Raw genomic sequence first — 8,991 nt, 5'->3', positions numbered from 1 at the left:
CTGATAGGCTCAACAGCTCAAACCTTCTGTTATAAGCTGCATGCTAAATAACAAGGATGTGTGTGTGTGTGAGAGAGAGAGAGAGAGACAGACAGACAGACAGACAGACAGACAGACAGACAGACAGACAGACAGACAGACAGACAGACAGACAGACAGACAGACAGACAGACAGACAGACAGACAGACAGACAGACAGACAGACAGACAGACAGACAGACAGACAGACAGACAGACAGACAGACAGACGAGAAGAAGTACACCAATCTAATGGGGAAGGAAACACACCAGCTGCTGTGCTTTGAGATCTCCCCCAGTGGGGTATTACCATGGACCGCCATCGCCAGGGACGAGTGGATTCTAAAGACTAACTCTCCACGGTCTTGACTGGAAAACTAAAGCCTTGGGGTTTAGTTGTACCTGGAAATGTCATGGGGGGATTCTACAATGGCGATGTACTTGAGACTCAAGTTGAATGTTTTTTTCATTATAATTTATAGCAATATTTCAGATGTAGTTCAGCTTTGCACACATTCCTTTCTATTGTACTGTTTACTGTATATTGTATAATATTATTGTGGGGCTAATCTTCTGTCTGATGTGTGGGTTCACCATGATTAATGCCACAAAAAAGAATACTTGTTGATGCCGTTTATTACATAAGTAACAGATAACTCACAGCACAGTGTGAACAAGTACCTAGCAGCTAGTTAGTATGAGTTAGTTAGGACGCTTCAGCTTTGGCACAAAACGAGCAGTGCTGTGTCATTAAGCCATCAAGAGATCAATTTACTAACTGACAATCATCGGGTGCATGCCCACTATATTAAATACACATATACTATGGTAGCCAATAGAATTACAGGAAACGTGCCAACGTGCATGCACACACGCACGCACGCACACACACACAGGTTGAACACATAGGTATCCTTGACATAATTCTTCAGGTAACATTTTTATGAATATCATTGTCATCCTCATCATTCTGAATACCATTGTATTGGAGATACAAGCAGGTAAAACATATCAAAGTCTCTCACCTCATATCAATTCAATGTCAATTAATCGTTAACATTTTGTAATGCATATTACCAAAATCGAGTCTATCTGCAGTTCTTGTAAAAACAAACAGATGAACATTGACTGGAATTTTCAACGACATAAGATTTTTGCACTACATTTAGTAGACACACTTGTCCAGAGCGACTTACAGTAGTGAGTGCATGGTGCTGGTACCCTGTAGGAATCGAACCCACAGCCCTGGTGTTGCAAGTGGCATGCTCTACCAACTGAGCTACATGGGACCTAGCTTGAATGCCTACCTGCATTTCAAAATTCTTACTGTATTTATCTCACTCTCTAAATCAGTTTCATTTTTACAACATATACTGCTCAAAAAAATAAAGGGAACACTTAAACAACACATCCTAGATCTGAATGAAAGAAATAATCTTATTAAATACTTTTTTCTTTACATAGTTGAATGTGCTGACAACAAAATCACACAAAAATAATCAATGGAAATCCAATTTATCAACCCATGGAGGTCTGGATTTGGAGTCACACTCAAAATTAAAGTGGAAAACCACACTACAGGCTGATCCAACTTTGATGTAATGTCCTTAAAACAAGTCAAAATGAGGCTCAGTAGTGTGTGTGGCCTCCACGTGCCTGTATGACCTCCCTACAACGCCTGGGCATGCTCCTGATGAGGTGGCGGATGGTCTCCTGAGGGATCTCCTCCCAGACCTGGACTAAAGCATCCGCCAACTCCTGGACAGTCTGTGGTGCAACGTGGCGTTGGTGGATGGAGTGAGACATGATGTCCCAGATGTGCTCAATTGGATTCAGGTCTGGGGAACGGGCGGGCAAGTCCATAGCATCAATGCCTTCCTCTTGCAGGAACTGCTGACACACTCCAGCCACATGAGGTCTAGCATTGTCTTGCATTAGGAGGAACCCAGGGCCAACCGCACCAGCATATGGTCTCACAAGGGGTCTGAGGATCTCATGTCGGTACCTAATGGCAGTCAGGCTACCTCTGGCGAGCACATGGAGGGCTGTGCGGCCCCCCAAAGAAATGCCACCCCACACCATGACTGACCCACCGCCAAACCGGTCATGCTGAAGGATGTTGCAGGCAGCAGAACGTTCTCCACGGCGTCTCCAGACTGTCACGTCTGTCACATGCTCAGTGTGAACCTGCTTTCATCTGTGAAGAGCACAGGGTGCCAGTGGCGAATTTGCCAATCTTGGTGTTCTCTGGCAAATGCCAAACGTCCTGCACGGTGTTGGGCTGTAAGCACAACCCCCACCTGTGGACGTCGGGCCCTCATACCACCCTCATGGAGTCTGTTTCTGACCGTTTGAGCAGACACATGCACATTCGTGGCCTGCTGGAGGTCATTTTGCAGGGCTCTGGCAGTGCTTCTCCTGCTCCTCCTTGCACAAAGGCGGAGGTTGCGGTCCTGCTGCTGGGTTGTTGCCCTCCTACGGCCTCCTCTACGTCTCCTGATGTACTGGCTTGTCTCCTGGTAGCGCCTCCATGCTCTGGACACTACGCTGACAGACACAGCAAACCTTCTTGCCACAGCTCGCATTGATGTGCCATCCTGGATGAGCTGCACTACCTGAGCCACTTGTGTGGGTTGTAGACTCCGTCTCATGCTACCACTAGAGTGAAAGCACCGCCAGCATTCAAAAGTGACCAAAACATCAGCCAGGAAGCATAGGAACTGAGAAGTGGTCTGTGGTCCCCACCTGCAGAACCACTCCTTTATTGGGGGTGTCTTACTAATTGCCTATAATTTCAACCTGTTGTCTATTCCATTTGCACAACAGCATGTGAAATGTATTGTCAATCAGTGTTGCTTCCTAAGTGGACAGTTTGATTTCACAGAAGTGTGATTGACTTAGAGTTACATTGTGTTGTTTAAGTGTTCCCTTTATTTTTTTGAGCAGTGTATTTTGTCACAACTTTCAGTAGCCTGTTTGCCAGGTCTGCAGATGATATGTCTTCGCTTTAGCTTGGGTGTTGTTCTCTGGACTAGAAGTAGATCTGGCAACCCGACTATTCTTAATACCCCAGAGGTGTTTGACAACATGGACCCCAAGCTGGAGATCCAGAAGCTGGTTCTGGACATGTTGGACTGGATCATCCTGGCACTCTTAGTAGAAATCTTCCTGAAGTGGGTAGACAACATCTGATACTTCTGGAAAAGCACTTGGAATATCTTTGATTTTTACTGAGAGTCAAACCAAGAAATAATTAAATAACGAGTTATCTGTGAATGTACTGTAAACCGCATGTGAGGTAAATAGATACAGTAGATACACACAGCGGTGGAAAAAGTACCCAATTGTCAAACTTGAGATAAAGTAAAGTTAGTTAATAAGTCTAAAAGTAGTTGGTTTTAAATATACTTAAGTATCAAAAGTAAATGTAATTCCTAAAATATAGTTAAGTATCAAAGTGAAAGTATAAATCATTTCAAATTCCATATATTAAGCTAAATAGACAGCATCATTTTCTTGTTTTTTAAATTTATGGATAGCCAGGGGCACACTCCACCACCATTTACAAACGAAGCATGTGTGTTTAATGAGTCCACCAGATCAGAGGCAGTAGTGGCCAGGGATTTTCTCTTGATAAGTGTGTCAACTGGACCATTTTCTTGTCCTAAGCATTCAAAATGTAATGAGTACTTTTGGGTGTCAGGGAAAATTGATGGAGTAAAAAGTACATTATTTTCTTTAGGACTATAGTGAAGTAAAGGTTGTCAAATATATAAATAGTAAAGTAAAGATACCCCAAAAAACAACTTAAGTAGTACTTTCAAGTACTTAAGTATTTTACACCACTTGATACAGATAAATAAATACATACAAACCACAAACTTTTTCAGGACCCTGTCGTTCAAAGATCATTCGTAAAAATCCAAATAACTTCACAGATCTTCATTGTAAAGGGTTTAAACACTGTTTCCCATGCTTGTTCAATGAACCATAAACAATTAATGAACATGCACCTGTGGAACGGTCGTTAAGACACTAACAGCTTACAGACGGTAGGCAATTAAGGTAACAATTATGAAAATTTAGGACACTAAAGAGGCCTTTCTACTGACTCTGAAAAATACCAAAAGAAAGATGCCCAGTGTCCCTGCTCATCTGCGTGAACGTGCCTTAGGCATGCTGCAAGGAGGCATGAGGACTGTAGATGTGGCCAGGGCAATAAATTGCAATGTCCGTACTGTGAGACGCCTAAGACAGCGCTACAGGGAGACAGGACGGACAGCTGATCGTCCTCGCAGTGGCAGACCATGTGTAACAACACCTGCAAAGGTCCGGTATATCCGGACATCACAGGATGGCAACAACAACTGCCCGAGTTACACCAGGAACGCACAATCCCTCCATCAGTGCTCAGACTGTCAGCAATAGGCTGAGAGAGGCTGGACCGAGGGCTCGTAGGCCTGTTGTAAGGCAGGTCCTCACCAGACATCACCGGCAACAACATCGCCTATGGGCATATACCCACCGTCGCTGGACTAGACACTGACGAGTCGCGGTTTTGTCTCACCAGGGATGATGGTCAGATTCGCAAGGCCTGTACTCTGGAGCGGGATCGATTTGGAGGTGGAGGGTTCATCATGGTCTGGGGCGTTGTGTCACTGCATCATCGGACTGAGCTTGTTGTCATTGCAGGCAATCTCAACGATGTGCGTTACAGGGAAGACATCCTCCTCCCTCATGTGGTACCCTTCCTGCAGACTCATCCTGACATGACCCTCCAGCATGACAATGCCACCAGCCATACTGCTCGTTCTGTGCGTGATTTCCTGCAAGACAGGAATGTCAGTGTTCTGCCATGGCCAGCGAAGAGCCCGGATCTCAATCCCATTGAGCACGTCTGGGACCTGTTGGATTGGAGGGTGAGGGCTAGGGCCCTTCCCTCCAGAAATGTCCGGGAACTTGCAGGTGCCTTGGTGGAAGAGTGGGGTAACATCTCACAGCAAGAACTGGCAAATCTGGTGCAGTCCATGAGGAGGAGATGCACTGCAGTACTTAATGCAGCTGATGGCCACACCAGATACTGACTGTTACTTTTGATTTTGACCCCCCCTTTGTTCAGGGACACATTATTCCATTTCTGTTAGTCACATGTCTGTGGAACTTGTTCAGTTAATGTCTCATTTGTTGAATATTGTTATGTTCATACAAATATTTACACATGTTAAGTTTTCTGAAATAAACGCAGTTGACAGTGAGAGGATGTTTCTTTTTTTGCTGAGTTTATATATTGTGTCTATTATATATACATCTATACAGTACGTATACCAAACATTAGGAACATATCACTAATATTGAGTTGCTCTGGCTTTTGCCCTCAGAACAGCCTCAATTCATCAGGACATGGACTCTACAAGGTGTTGAAAGTGTTCCACAGGGATGCTGGCCCATGTTGACTCCAATGCTTCCCACAGTTGTGTCATGTTGGCTGGATGTCCTTTTGGTGGTGGACCATTCTTGATACACACAGGAAACTGTTGAGCATGAAAAACCCAACAGCATTGCAGTTCTTGACACAAACCGGTGCGCCTGGCACCCCGTTCAAAGGCCCTTAAATCTTTAGTCTTGCCCATTCACCCTCTGAATGGCACACATACACAACACGTCTCAATTGTCTCAAGGCTTAAAAGTTCTTCTTTAACCTGTCTCCTCCCCTTCATCTACACTGATTGAAGTGGATTTTACTTAATGTTTTGTTATACTCAGTGTATTTAAAAATAATAATGTATTTAACTAGGGCAAGTCAGTTAAGAACAAATTCTTATTTACAATGATGGCCTACCCTGGCCAAACCCTAACCCGGATGACGCTGGGCCAGTTGTGCATAGCTCTATGGGACTTCCAATCACAGCTGGTTGTGGTACAGCCTGGAATGGAACCAGGGTCTCTAATGATGCCTCTAGCACTGAGATGCAGTGCCTTAGACCGCTACACAACTCGGGAGCCCCCTGTACAGATAGACACAAAATAGTTGGTAGAAATTATAGAAATGTTGAAAAACCCAGAGATGATAGGTATTGGCCAATACAGATTAGCAGGCCCAAATCACAGTTACAGTATTCAAGTTAACTCTGACTATTCAATTCTATTCTACTTAAAGGAAAATTCCACCCAAAAAGTATATTTTGGTATTTGTTTCATTAGTCCATTGTTTTTTATAGTCTCAATATGTTTTTCATGTCAGCAATCAAGTTTTCAAGATATATAACTGTCAAAATACAGAAATACTGCCGATATTGAAAACTTGATTGCTGACATGCAAAACATTTTGGGACTAGAAAAATGAAATGGGTTGTATTTCTGTATTTCGTATTTCTGTATTTTGAAAGTTATACACACTGAACAAAAATATAAAGGCAACATGTAAAGTGTTGGTCCCATGTTTCATGAGCTGAAATAAAAGATCCCAGAAATTTGCCATATGCACAAAAAGCTTATTTTTCTCAAATGAGTTTACACCCCTGTTAGTGAGCATGTATCCTTTGCCAAGATAATCCATCCACCTGACAGGTGTGGCATATCAAGAAGCTGATTAAACAGCATGATCATTACACAGGTGCACCTTGTGCTGAGGACAATAAAAGGCCACTCTAAAATGTTCAGTTTTGTCACACAAACACAATGCCACAGATGTCTTAAGTTTTGAGGAAGCGTGCGATTGGCATGTTGACTGCAGGAATGTCCACCAGAGCTGATGCCAGAGACAGAGTGTATGGCGTCGTGTGGGCGAGCTGTTTGCTGACGTCAACTAATTGAACAGAGTGCCCCATGGTGGCGGTGGGGTTATGGTATGGGCAGGCATAAGCTGCATAAGGCACATGGCAGTCACACCAGATACTGACTGGTTTTCTGATCCACACCCGTTTCTTGAAGGTGTCTGTGACTAACAGATGCATAGCTATATTACCAGTAGTGTCAAATCCATAGATTAGGGCCTAATGAATTTATTTCAATTGACTGGTTTCCTTATATGAACTGTAACTCAGTAAAATCTTTGAAATTGTTGCATGTTGTGTTTATATTTTTGTTCAGTATATCTTGAAAACTTGATCGCTGACATGCAAAAACATTTTGGGACTATATCAACAATGGACTAATGAAACAAATCGTTTTTGAGTGGAGTTTTTTTCCTTTAAGGATGTGTTTACAGGCCATGACCTTCATATTGTTACTGCTGCGGGTGTTTGCTTATATCTTTGCTGTGGTCGGAGTCATCCAGAGTTACACTCGCTCCAATGTCGAGGGTCTAGTCTACGATATGAACTTTAAGTGTGTGATATTTGCTCTTACTATGAAAGATTTTTTGGGATGTATTGAACAGTAGTATTTCTCTCATTCTCAGTGATGATAAAATAATAGGATTTAAATGTGCTTAAAACAGTTGATATTGAGCTTATCGTGCAAAATGACATTTTTCATAAATCTCCTACATTTTGAAAGGCCTTAAAGAGTAGCATGCAATCTCTTCCCACTGGGCACAGACGTCAATTCAACGTTTAATAAACGTTGGTTCAAAATAATTTCATTGAATTGATGTAGAAACAATGTTGATTCAACCAGTGTGATATTACATTACAGATAAAGTTGGAGTCCCACAAGTCAGAATCAATTTCTGTTAGGGAACAAAACTTACAGATTTGACAAATTCATGTTACATCTTCAAAAGGTTTTTTGACACATTTTCACAAACTTTCAACTTGTCTCCCAGAGATATCTACAACTCCTTCATCACTCTCTTCATCCTCATCATCACGGATCAGTAATATGCTCTGATTGTCAACACCCACAAAGTTCCAGAACTGGACCAAGACACCTGTGGCCTGTACATCGTCTTCTGGCTGCAAACATAAAACAGACTGGACTTCCGTTGCAAAACATTTTAAACCATTTTCTATTTCATGCCCTCTTGAATGGGCCCCTGGTTTCCTCTGTTAGACTGGGAGGCGTACGTGGAGGACAACCTGATGGTGATGCAGGAGCAAGAGGAGGACGAGAAAGTCACCTGGCCCCGGGACTCTCTCTTCAGGTACTTTGAGCTGCAGAACCACCTGGACGAGGAGAGGAAGAGGATGCAGAACAACATGGACGAGGAGAGGAAGAGGCTGCAGAACCACCTGGACGAGGAGAGGAAGAGGCTGCAGAACCACCTGGACGAGGAGAGGAAGAGGCTGCAGAACCACCTGGATGAGGAGAGGAAGAGGCTGCAGAACCACCTGGACGAGGAGAGGAAGAGGTTGCAGAACAACATGGACGAGGAGAGGAAGAGGCTGCAGAACCACCTGGACGAGGAGAGGAAGAGGCTGCAGTACCACCTGGACGAGAAGAGGAAGCGGCTGCAGAACCACCTGGACGAGGAGAGGAAGAGGTTGCAGAACAACATGGACGAGGAGAGGAAGCGGCTGCAGAACCACCTGGACGAGGAGAGGAAGCGGCTGCAGAACCACCTGGACGAGGAGAGGAAGCGGCTGCAGAACCACCTGGACGAGGAGAGGAAGAGGCTGCAGAACAACATGGACGAGGAGAGGAAGCGGCTGCAGAACCACCTGGACGAGGAGAGGAAGCGGCTGCAGAACCACCTGGACGAGGTGAGGAAGCGGCTGCAGAACCACCTGGACGAGGAGAGGAAGAGGCTGCAGAACCACCTGGACGAGGAGAGGAAGAGGCTGCAGAACAACATGGACGAGGAGAGGAAGAGGCTGCAGAACAACATGGACGAGGAGAGGAAGAGGCTGCAGAACCACCTGGACGAGGAGAGGAAGAGGCTGCAGTACCACCTGGATGAGAAGAGGAAGCGGCTGCAGAACCACCTGGACGAGGAGAGGAAGCGGCTGCAGAACCACCTGGACGAGGAGAGGAAGAGGCTGCAGAACCACATGGACGAGGAGAGGAAGCGGCTGCAGAACCACCTGGACGAGG

This window comes from Salmo salar, chromosome 23 (assembly GCF_965601325.2).
Source record: "Salmo salar chromosome 23, fSalSal1, whole genome shotgun sequence".
NCBI lineage: Eukaryota > Metazoa > Chordata > Actinopteri > Salmoniformes > Salmonidae > Salmo > Salmo salar.
Note: the sequence above shows the minus strand (reverse complement) of the source record.